Source organism: Nicotiana sylvestris, chromosome 8, assembly GCF_000393655.2.
Source record: "Nicotiana sylvestris chromosome 8, ASM39365v2, whole genome shotgun sequence".
NCBI lineage: Eukaryota > Viridiplantae > Streptophyta > Magnoliopsida > Solanales > Solanaceae > Nicotiana > Nicotiana sylvestris.
The window spans coordinates 160,031,748-160,044,097 of record NC_091064.1 but is presented as its reverse complement, the minus strand read 5'-3'; the positions used below and the strand labels follow the sequence as shown (position 1 = coordinate 160,044,097).

The 12,350-nt window shown below is 40.4% G+C and overlaps 1 long non-coding RNA gene across 1 annotated transcript; it reads right to left on the bottom strand.

The window, feature by feature from the left end:
* Nucleotides 1-563: 563 nt before the first annotated feature.
* Nucleotides 564-9,349, bottom strand: LOC138874493 (uncharacterized). Its single transcript, XR_011401458.1, has 2 exons — nt 8,903-9,349; nt 564-1,156 (listed from the first exon to the last, which is right to left on the bottom strand). It is a non-coding gene; the product is annotated as an uncharacterized lncRNA (long non-coding RNA).
* Nucleotides 9,350-12,350: the final 3,001 nt, after the last annotated feature.

Sequence of the window (12,350 nt, the reverse complement as noted above, 5' to 3'; positions counted from 1 at the left end):
GGGCCTGGGCTTGAGGCGGGCCGGGCTGAGGCGGTCCCGGGCCAAACGATCCCAATGTGTGGAACCGGCCCACGACGGTCCTAAGCTCACATGGTCCTGGGCTAAATGGGCCGGGCCCGCGGGCCTAAACGGGCCTAACGGGCTTTTTCTGTTTCGGGCTATTTGTTTTTATTTTTTTTTATCTAAGACACTTTCTTGTAAACTATATATGTATATACTAGTATAAATTGCTTATATATAGCTATATAAATACATATAGTATATATAGTATGTATATATAAGGGTGTATTATGTGTATATATAATTATATATTGTCTTATATATATATATATACATACACACACACACATATATAGACTATTTTTTTTTAAATATTTTTTATGTAAGGCACTTTCTTGTAAACTATATATGTATATACTAGTATAAATTGCTTATATATAGCTATATAAATATATATAGTATATATTGTGTATATAGTATGTATTAGATATATATATATATATATATATATATAATATATATACTATATCAAATTTAAACACAAAATAAATTGCAAAGAAATATTCAAGGGAATGTTTTATATATTTTACTATTACGACATTAACAAAGAATGACAATATCTTTCTTAGTCTTCCTCCCCCTAATGGAATGAGCACAGCAAGATACTAATACCACCATTAAAAGGAAAAAACTAAGGAAGATGTGCCAAAATACAAGTTACATGTTAGTCTATGTATTATCTCTAACAAATCTCATAAATCCTTGAAGGTTCGGAGGAATTTCCGTTGGTGGTGGTAGGAAAAGAAGGTCGTTCATCACCGCTTCCGGGCGAAGCAGCATCCTGCGCAAGTTCCGCTAGCATTTCTTCATAAGCGTCATCTATCTCCGGTTGTGATTCTGCAAGTCCAAAATTTCTTCTTTCCGAACGGATCCAATCTCTGAAGAGTACTGATTTTTCCAAACTCTCCCTCATAGACGCTCTATGATCACCGATTTGAAGCCTCGCTTGACTGAATGCGCTCTCCGATGCCACTGTTGAAGCTTGAACACCTAAAATATCTCGAGTCATCCTTGAAAGAACCGAATAGTGTTTTTGTTTGTCTTTCCACCATTCCAAAACATCGAAGGAGCCGTCGGGATTCTCTGATTCAAGTCCCTGAGACAAATAAACTTGAAGCTCATTTAGTTGTGAACTATCACCAAAATTATCACCTTGAGAACCCCTGAACTCTATCCAAGAACTAAGGGCTTTTAGGCCCGCAGTTCTTTTAGATGCTTGCGAACTAGACGAAGTAGGAGTTGGAACATTTGGTCTAGCTTGATCTAAAGCAAGTTGATAAGCATTATAAATAGTTTGAGCATTTATTTTAATTGAGGCTTTTGCATCTCCAAGTGTAGCAAATTCCTCAGTTGAAAGTGATAAAGCGTTATAAATTTTTGAATACCAAAAGTGAGGACCTCCTAATTTCATTGTAGGATTTAACAATGCAGCAACACCAAAAATAGGGGGATGGGAAAAAAATATTTTTTAAACTTAGCTTTCATAGAATTAATAGCTTCTTCATAAATTACTCCACCCTCTGAAAATTGAGTAAATAAATCTACAAGTGCTGCAATATAAACTAAACAGTTAGAAATAGTAGGATAATATTGGCCAGATAATTCATTTGTAGCAATATGAAATTGTTCTAAAAAGTCTACAAGCATTTTAACATTACTCCAATCTTGATTTGTAAGGTGTTCATCATCATCATCATCACCATCACCTACACGAGCATTATACGTTGCGCTTATTGGGTTCCTATATTCATATGCAATAACTAAACCTTTCTTTCTCTAAGGCCAAATTCATCACATTTTTTAAAATAGTCTCTAAGTCTACTTCTACGGTTTGAATAAAAAAGCCAATTAAGAGCCATTTTAACCTTTTCAATTTCTACATTTAAAACTTTCATACCAGCACCGACGATTAAATGGTAAATATGACAAATACATCTAACATGAAAAATATTACTAAATGCAGGATTTAGTGTAGTTGTAAGCAAGCCTATAGCATTAGTGTTACTAGAAGCATTATCCATTGAAACCGACATAATTTTATCTCTAATGCAAAAATATCTACAAATATTTGCAACTGTGTTAGCAATAAACTTACCTGCGTGGCGTGAATTAATTATTCTATAAGTAATAATGCGCTTTTGCATTATCCACTCCTCATCTATCCAATCACTTGTAACAGCTAGACAATCACAGTCATTACCACTTCTACCAATATCAGTAGTAATAGCAATGCGACAATCTATATGAGTAAATAGCGCAAATAATGTTCATATTTATGTTTATATTTATAAATATCGCTCTTTACGGTTGCGCGAGGCCATCCTTTATAAGCAGGATTAAAAACTCTTCTAATACAAAATGAGGGTTAGAAGGAAAACTGTAGGGTAAGCACATAACAGTAATCATTTTTGCCAATTCTTCACGATCTTTATTTGGATCATAATATAAAATGCCACCGGTAACAGTGTTAATTCCCGGTTGAACTAGATTTGAACCTGTACTAGGGTTAACCGTACTATCTACACTTGTCCCCTCTTGCGCAGCTTTCATTTGTAAAAATCTAGCTTTATCTCTAGGGTGTTTCAATATGTGTCTAGTTAAACGCCCGTACCGCTACGGTCTCCAGTAAATTTATGAACTAGTTGAGACCCACAAGTGTTACACTTAGCCTTATTTTTTTCTCTTAGTTGAGTAAAAAAAAACCAAACAAGAGATGTTTCGGGCCGTTTAGAAGGTTGTCTATTAAAAGTAGGGGTTACTACAGGAGGGTCAGGCGGGGTATCTGTTGGGTTATTAACAGGACTAGTAGGTGTATCATCTAAATCCGATTGCGTTTCATCTAAATCATCATTTTCCTCATCATTTTCAAAGATAGTTTCATTAGGATAAAGAGCATTCATAACTTCTTCATTTAATTGTCGACCCGGTGCAACATCATGGCAAAATTGACTATCGGAAAATTGAAAACAAGCGTTATCACTATCAAGAATAATAGGTGGAAGAGGACGGGTAACAGGTCTGGGTCGGGGAGCCGGGGGAAGAGTAGTAGCTTGGCTACTAGATTCACCAATTTTAGATTTTCCATTACTCTTATCACCAAAAATATTTTTCAAAGAAAATGCCATATTAATTATAATTGTACTAAATAAAACTAACAAAACTATTATATTAAAACTTAAGAGTTGGAACACGTTTACCGAATTGACGAACAACTTCTTGAAAATTGAATATCGTTGAAGACTTGAATACTTCAATTCACCAACTTCACAATTTTTCACGAAATTGCAATAATAAAGCAAGCAATTATAGAAGAAAATTAGAGAGAGATTGAGAGAGATTGATGATTTTGTGAGTAAAAATGAAAGAATGGGGGGGGGGTATTTATAGTTGAGAATTGGAAAAAAGTGTAATTATAAAAAGTTTGGGGTTTAAGCAAAGTTTGGGGGCCAAATGGCTATTTTAAAGTGGCCAACGGATAAATTTTGAAGGCCAACGGCTAGATTTTAAAAATCTGACCGTTGGTCTTTTTTAAAAAAAAAAAAAATTAGCCGTTGGAGCCCGTTAGGCCCGGTTGAACTGGCCCAGGCCCGCCTGCCGGTCCCGGACTTAACGGTCCCGGGCTCACGGGCTAAATGTCTTGAACCGGCCCACCACAGGCTTTTACACCACTAGAGCCCAGGCCCGATTGAACTGGCCCGTTAGGCCCGCGGTTCTGGGCCGGTCCCGGGCCACAATACAGCCTTACTTCTTGCTTCTTGTACAATTACCTGTAGCATGTGTTCGTCCTATTTAACTCTTGTTTATAAATATTAGAAATATATATATATTTACCTTGAAAATGGTAATTACAATTAGATTTGATTTTGTGGTTCTAAAAATATGTGATCTATTTTTATGCTAGTTGTTAGGCAATTGATGTTAAGTGAAAGACTTGAAAACAAGATAATAGCTTGAAAACAATGTGATAACCAAACTGAATGGCTAATAATCGAGGCCTCGAGCTTGCGTATTCGGGGCCTCGAGGTCGAGTCGGATGCCCTGCCGAGGGTAGTCGATGTAGGACTAACAGTTATGATAAATTCAATGACGGCTCTTTATGACCAATAATAAGCAATAAATGAAGAACAATAAATAGAACACAATAAATATAAGCACTAAATGGAAGTAATGAGATCAAGAGAATATGAGGGGGAAAGTTCCAACACAACACACATGTATTTATTACATAAAGTAGCTGGTACAACCACTCAATCAGCCTGGTGTAGGCTGTCATTGTTTGCGCAGGCGTTGTCAGAAAATACAGCTCCTAGGGAACATCCCACTTATTCGCGATAAGCACCGGTCTGTTCTACCCCGATATCAGGCGCGAAGACCTCTCGAAGGCATCGAACCCCGGGCTATCCTCTAGAACCTTCGAGGTGAGATTGTGCAATGCCTTGCCGACCGTAAAATTGGTCTTCCCGATTTTAGCCGTATACAGATAGTCCCCGCGTTTCTCAGAGTAAACGAAGAGAAACGTCCTCGAGATCTTGCCCCTTGGGCGCTTCCATCGAAACGAATAGTTGTGCCCTGCCAAGTGACTGATGTAATAGACAGGGCTTCCAAAGGTCGCGTCCACACAATCCTCAAAATCTTCGAATTAATTATAGTGGTTGGCTGCCTTTTGGTCTGCTTCAATCACACATGCTAGGCTTCCATAAATACTCATTTCTTCACCCCTTCCTCTCTACTACATCATCAGGCTCCCAACAGAGTTCTCTTACCTCTCTCCAGTGTCCTTTCCTGAAACGTAATTTTTCGTTTCCTCTTTGTAATCCTCTGGTAAAAATGGTGAACACCTCCACCTCTATCCCATAGGAAGATGCGCCTTCCTTTTCCACGCTCCCTTCTGAGTAGGGCTGTGCATGGATCAGATTGGATCAGATTTAGCACATTTCGAATTGAAATTTCGGATTTCGGATTTCACAAAATGCAATCCAAATCTGATCCGAATTATATCGGATTGGATCGAATTTTAAAGTTCGGATCGGTTAATATTTCAAATTTTCGGATCGGATTGTATGTATTATTAAGGACTTTTTCTTTTATTCTTTTTTGTGTTTTCCATTCCTGGTTAGACAAACAAATTTGGTGGTTAGGCAGCTTACTAAGTCATTCCAATCCAAATTATGGTAAGACATGAAGGCTTCATGATGAAGTACACTGTAAATGAGTTCTTTGATACTCAATCTAGGCTTGTTTCTTTCACTAAAGACCTCTTTGCCTAACTTGTTCAGAAAGTTAGAGGTAGCCAACTAGCCATGACTGAGAATTCAGTGAAACAAGACAATGAAAAGATGATGAAAAATACCGTGGAATACATTATGGAAAAAACGTCTTCAGATTCTTCCTCCCATAGCAAATTGGTCTCATTCATTGATCTGAACGAAGACAACAAAGGGGAAAGTGATGAAGAAGAAGAGAACGAGAAGATGAAATAAGATTATACCTAACCCTAAAACTAAAATTAGTATTTATACTTCCCCTAATAAATTCGGATTTCAAATCGGATCGAGTTCAAACTATACAAATCCGAATCCAATCCGAAATTTTAATAAATCGAATCCAAATCCGAAAATCCGAAATTTTAATAAATCGAATCCAAATCCGATCCAAATATCCGAAATCCAAAATCCGAAATTGAGCGGATCGGTTCAGATTTTGGATATCCGATCCAAATACACAGCCCTACTTCTGAGGGTAAAGCGACAACGTCTCCTAGCACTGGTGATTGCGTTCCAGGGGCCTTTGAGACGACCTCTGATTTTAAGGTCGAGAGACCTTCTTCAAAGCCGGGACGATGCGAACTCGCGTCCCGATATTTCAGTTTAATAACGGACATCAAAATGGTAAAAATTGACTGTCGTTGGGGAGGTGCGGTGCTAGTGAAGGTTCCTTCTTGGGGGGAGGATATAACGACGTATAAGGACGACTTCCTCACTGTGTATACTTATCAATTTACCCTCGGTCCGGCGGTACCCTCCATGCCTTCGATAGACCCCGTGATCCTCGACTTTTGCGAACAATATCAAGTGACTCTCGGCCAAATTCATCCATCATTCCGGCGTATTGTTTACATGACCAGGTATTACGTGAATATGATCGAGGGGGTGCTCTTCACCCTTGACCATTTGATCAGAATGTACAGTCCCCGACTCTTTTGCGGGGGCCTGATTAAGCTCTGTTGCTGGGCCTCGAGGGCCCTCATTGCTTGCACCGACGAGGTTAGGAATAGGGGGTGGATGAGCCGTTTCGTCCGAGTTAGAACTTCGGACTTGATTCCCCCAGAGAGGATGTCATTTCCCGAAAGATGGAATATGAAGCGAAAGTAGACATGCTTAATTAACTGCCCATTTTTTTCCCTTTGGATACATTTCTTCGTGGACTGACTACCTCCGCTGATACAGCTGCCACGGTGTACCCTGATGCAGTAAGAGATCTTTCAGGCTGGGTAGCTCAACTGGACTCGATTTGCCCATATGTCGAGCGCGTGTGACGCGATTTATCCAAGGCTCGATGGGAAGCCAAGGATCACGGTGGGACTTCATTTTCTGCTATAGTTTCAGTTTTCAAAGGTTGTTGCTAATTGCGCTCCCATTCCCCATACTTGTTTTCGTATTTGGGCAGGTCTGGAGGAGGTCTTCTTGATGAGAGAAACTCTGCCTGGGGAAGTGGGTGCTTCAACACCCGATGAAGAGAGGAAAGATGAGGGGGATCGCTGGCTTGTCCTCCTAACTCCAAGAAAACTAGAATAGAAGATCCTAAGAATGGTTCAGCGGTCTTAATTCCAGAAGGGTCGGGGAGTCCCCGAGCTGGAGGCGAAAGAAAAGATGATCCTTTGTCAGCAACCGAAGGGGGAGAGGATTTGACTGTCTCTCATACTGTTGAGTCGGCGGCTTCCGAATCGCAGCTCGGTTCCGTCGCTGCCCCGCCTCGGGCTGAAGAGGCCTGCGAGGGTGTATCGGCCGCTATTGCCTGTCACACCTCCTTTTTCCTACCACCAGAAGGGAGTATAAGGGAGTTTTTCCAATTTAAGTGACAATCGACATGAGATTATTTATTTATTATTCAGAGTTGCCACTTGGGATAATTTATGGTGTCTCAAGTCACCGGTTTAAAATCCAAAATCGAGGAAATTTGACTCTTATTTATGGTCTGTGAACACAGAAATCCGAGTAAGGAATTTTGTTAACCCAGGAGAAGGTGTTAGGCATTCCCGAGTTCTGTGGTTCTAGCACGGTCGCTCAACTATTATTATTGGCTCAATTATCTGATTTAATTACACATTTAAAACCTACGTGCATTTTTTTAACTTTAAAACCGCTTTTGTTTATTTAAGGAATTATTTCAAAGTTATTTAAAACACACCGTAAACCGCGTTACATGAAATGCACCCGCGGTTCACGACACGCTTTATTTAACCTTGTTGAAAATTAGAACCGGGTCACATGAAATGTACACTCAGATTTTAGTAATAGCCGTGATAATTATATAATTAACGCGTCTAAAGCAAACTACGAAGTTCATTTTTTGATATATAAGTTCAAGCCACAATCCAGAAAATAAACACTCAGGCCATTCAATGAAAATTAAATGAATAGGCATCCAGGTAAAATAATAGAATACCAAACTAAATGAACCAAAATATTAGGAGAAGCCATTAAAAGATTTTGTATAGCCTTAATTCCTTATCAAATCCTCATCCTGTTAATTTCTAAAGTTTAACTCTACGGACTCTTCTTTAAATATTTATCAATTCACATATCAAATAGTAAACTCACATTGAATGAATGGGAAAGGAGAACAAATCATGCTTAAAAAGTAGGCTCCAAGTTCACTTGATTAAAATGATATCATCGAAGTCTTTAATGAAATTGCGACAGAGAGTTCTAGTACGACTAATGACATTTAAATCATAAAACAACTAATACAACCAGTCAACTTATTAATCCCATAATCCCCAAAGTGTTTTCATCCGGCTGGAATCAACGCGATTATGGCATGGAAAATTAATTGTAACTAACAAGATCCATTCACTTCACTTTTACTTTACTAGGTGCTTACTACAAAAGAAAACTTCTAACCGCTTTAGACAAAGAAGTGTCCCAAACATTTGGGAGTTTACCCCTATTTGAATACATTGACAATGCCTATTAAGGCTCCCTGATGTTTGCAAAAGGAGCTGGCAACATACGGGAGTCAACAAGGGGTTAAGCGAAAGAGACAACAGTAACTTGATCAGTAAGAATTGTTTCTAATAACCAAATGTCCAGCCGGACGACCACAACTGCTGATACAAAATATGTAGGGTACTAGAAGCTGCTGGATACCAGTAGTACATAAATTAACAGTAGACAAGGTATGCTGTGTATCAACTTCTTATTTACATTTAGAGTTGCCAGGATAATTATTAAAAAAAACTAGGTATGTACATATTAAAATAAGCAAAACCCAGACTGTGACCAGGCTGATAATGTGTATACTGTGTATAGATAACTACCATAAATTGGCTCCAAAAAGGGGTCGAAACTGCAAAATATAGAAGCTGCATCTATATGGAGAGAACAACCATCCAGAAATGGTACGACGCTAAACGTTTTAATACGCGCTAAATTCATTCAATCAGAGACATCACTATGGAACCAAACTTAGGGAAAACACAATCATCACGATATAGACTCAGCTCAAAGTATTAAACAAAGTCCCAGAAGTCACTACTGATTTTTAACTTGTCCTTAATGGTTTTCCTAATGTTTGATTCACACTACATGATTAACACAAATAGACCAGTAAAGAAACAAACCTGTTTGAATAGGATTCTCTTTAATATCAACAGATGAAAGCTGTGAGTACAAGCCTAGCGAGAAGTAGAAACAGAACCAACAAAGATCGCGAACCCGGGTTCGAACCTTGCACAAACCTCAAACGGCACCAGAAAAAAACTCGAAACCAACCACAAACTCAATCGAAGTCCACCTCGAGTTCAAATCAACTCCAAATCCGATAGAACTTCAGCCTCTATTCTATTTTAGTCCCTTTGTTCTCTATATATGGCTGTGTGTGTGTCTTTGGATGAGGGGTCGTGATTTTGGTTGAAGAAGAAACAGAATGTTCAGGGGTCGTTTGGGGTATCAGCATTCTTGTGAGAAAATGGGGTATGTGGAAGATGAAAATGCAGGGGGCGTCTATGTTGTGATGGAAACGGCGGATAGCCTTTTTGTCCCTAGGGGTCTCGATCTTAGAGTCTAGGTCATTGTTTTTTGTAATTTTTTGGCTGATTGTAGAGTGCAGAAATATAAGTTTTTGTAGGATTTTTTTAGGTTAAGGGGTATGGACCTAGGAATTATGGGCTAGATCCGAAAATTAGGCCTAAAAATGAGTTGTTCGAGCCCAAATTTTATTCTTTCCCCGCGAACGAGACTAAAAATACGATCTCATTTATTAATTAATCCTACTTAAGTAAAATAACTATTAAAATAAGACTGACCATTAAAACAAAACTATTTTTGGTATTTTTCAAGATTAAAAATGACTGCAAAATATTAATGAAACTATTTTTTTGTAATTTTCACTTTCTTGTAATAAAATAAAGTACAAGAGTAAAAATTAGTTTAAATAGCGATATTAGGCCTAAATTAACCTGCTAAAATGTGAAAAATCTTGGGGAGGGTCAAAAATTACATGTCTACATTTCCGACGACCAAAATTTCCTTCGAGCCAAAGTGCGCTTGGCAGGCGATCTAGGGGAGCCCCATTTCGCAGCTCTTCAAAAGCAAGGACAACCCCGATTGACCCAGTCGAGGTCGTTAAAGTGAGTGATCCCCTTTTGAATCTGCCCTTCCTCCAAGGGAGATGCAAGGTATCCCCAATATAGAGCCTCTCTGCGTGGGGACGCCCGTAGGTGATAAAGATGTGTTCGAAAAGCCTTCTGTTGCGCCTGAGGAAAAGCCTGAGTTTGATATTTTGTTTATTTTTACTGAGATCGACAGGCTATGCGAGCAGGTAATCTACTTGTAAATTCTGCTTGGCGCCCCGACCTTTGCCCTTCTAACCTTATTTCTTCCATGGTTCCAGGCCAAGGTGCTTTATGACCAAACGTTCGCCAATTTTGAAACCGAGCTGACTCGTCGCGAGGGCAAACATAAGAAGCTTACCTCGGAAGTCGATGAACTCAGGGCTCTTTCTACCAAGAGGGAGGAAGAACTCTGCGGCCTTCGTGATCGCTTGGAGGCAGCGTCTTGGGAAAAGGCTCGTCTTACTAACAGGTTACATAGCTCCTGTCTTTTTTTGTCTATACGTCTGATTGACTTCCGTACTTTAATATCTTTGGGTCGATTTTTGCAGTTTAAGGAGAAGGATGTCCTTATGGGGAAGGAGCTCCGAGCCAGGGACTCCGAAATTCTTGAGCTTAAGCGGCATCTGAATGAGATAATCTCTGAGAGAGATGTCCTCCGAGGAGAGGTGATTTTGATCGAGAGTTGCCTCGAAGATGCGAGGGCCAAGAGCAGTAAGCATAAGGATCTCCATACAGCATTGGTTACTACGCTATCCGAGGTCAGGGCTGAGGCCGAGGCACTCGTACCCTCGCATAAAGAGGACGCGGCTACTGCAAATGCTCAGGCCCGGAAGGTGTTCGAAGAGGCTGAGCTGCGCCTGACCCGAGCAGTGGATTATGCCCAGTTAGAATCTCGGAGACAGATGCTCGAGGATGTATATGCTGGGGGCGTTGATTTAATTACGGAAGTTGAGAGGGCGAAGACCCTAGAAGAGGAATCTGCGGCCCTGCTTCCTTCCGAAAGTGAGTCGGGCAGCGACTCGGGAGGTGATGAAGATGGAGGCGAGGTCCCTGAAGGGGAGGAGGCCGTTGGAAACCCGGAGGCTATGGCCGAAGCTGCTGAAAGCGTATTTTCTGACGTCGAAGGCGTAGCTCCGGCACTAGATTAAACTTTTCATTTTCTTTTTGCCTTCGCAAGAGATTCTAGATGTAGGCTTTGTAATTGTACTCTTATGAATCTTTTTTGTATGTGTATCAATTTTTTGCCTTTTTCTGACTTGTGGCATTCGTTTGGCAATTGATCCGAATTTGTGGGTCTCAATTTTAGACCCTTGGATTGCTATTACCTTTGAGCATTTATCAACGGTCGAGAGTCAATCTGTAAGTCTGTCGTGTTGGCTCCAAGGCCACTTGCACGAATTTTTTAGATTCTCATGAGTTGGGTCGGTACGACCTTTTAATATAAGCTAGCGTCTTAGGCTCTAACGCTTTTGCTCTTAGGCGTATTTGGTTAACTGCTTCGGGTTCAGTCTCCGAATCGATTAACTACTGGCCCTTGGGCTCTTACTCGTTGGGTCGGTACGACCTCTTGTATGGGCTAGCGATAGTGGCTCTTACGTATTGGGTCAGCACGACCTCTTATGTGGGATGGCGATAATGGCTCTTACGTATTGGGTCGGTACGACCTCTTATATGGGCTGGCGACAATGGTTCTTGCGCATATGGTCGGCACGACCTCTTATATGGGCTGGCGATAATGGCTCTTGTGTATTGGGTCGGCACGACCTCTTATATGGGCTGGCGATAGTGGTTCTTACGCATTGGGTCGGTACGACCTCTTATATGGGCTGGCGATAGTGGCTCTTACGCATTGGGTCGGCACGACCTCTTATATGGGCTGGCGACAGTGGCTCTTACGCATTAGGTCGACATGACCTCTTATATGGGCTGGCGATAGTGGCTCTTATGCATTGGGTCTGTACGACCTCTTATATGGACTGGTGACAATTGCTCTTATGTATTGGGTCGGTACGACCTCTTATATGGGCTTTATTTTTCCCTCGTTAAGGACTTTTTTGAAATTGTGTTTTCCTGACTCTTCGAAGGTTCGATAAAAACCTTGATTGTGAGTCGTTATATGGTGATGATCGAGCACCTTAGGAGGTTTTGCTCGGTGGTTGAGTATTTCGAAGCCTATAGTTTGGAGCTGACATGGTCGAAGCTCTTTTGCCTATGTCGAGGGTAGCCTGTTTAACTGGTTCTTTTCGAAGTATTTTCGAAGTAATTGAAGGCCTGCGATTTTATAGCAACGGCCAAGTATCCCCGAGTCGCATTAGTTTGGCTGGTATAGCCTTATGACCGTAGTCATTGTATTTGGCCGGAGCCTTTCAGTCCCCGAGTAAAGTAGTTTCGGCGTCTATATCGAGGGTATGCCTTTTTAGGGGTTTTACAAGTTCGATATATAGATTTAACTTTA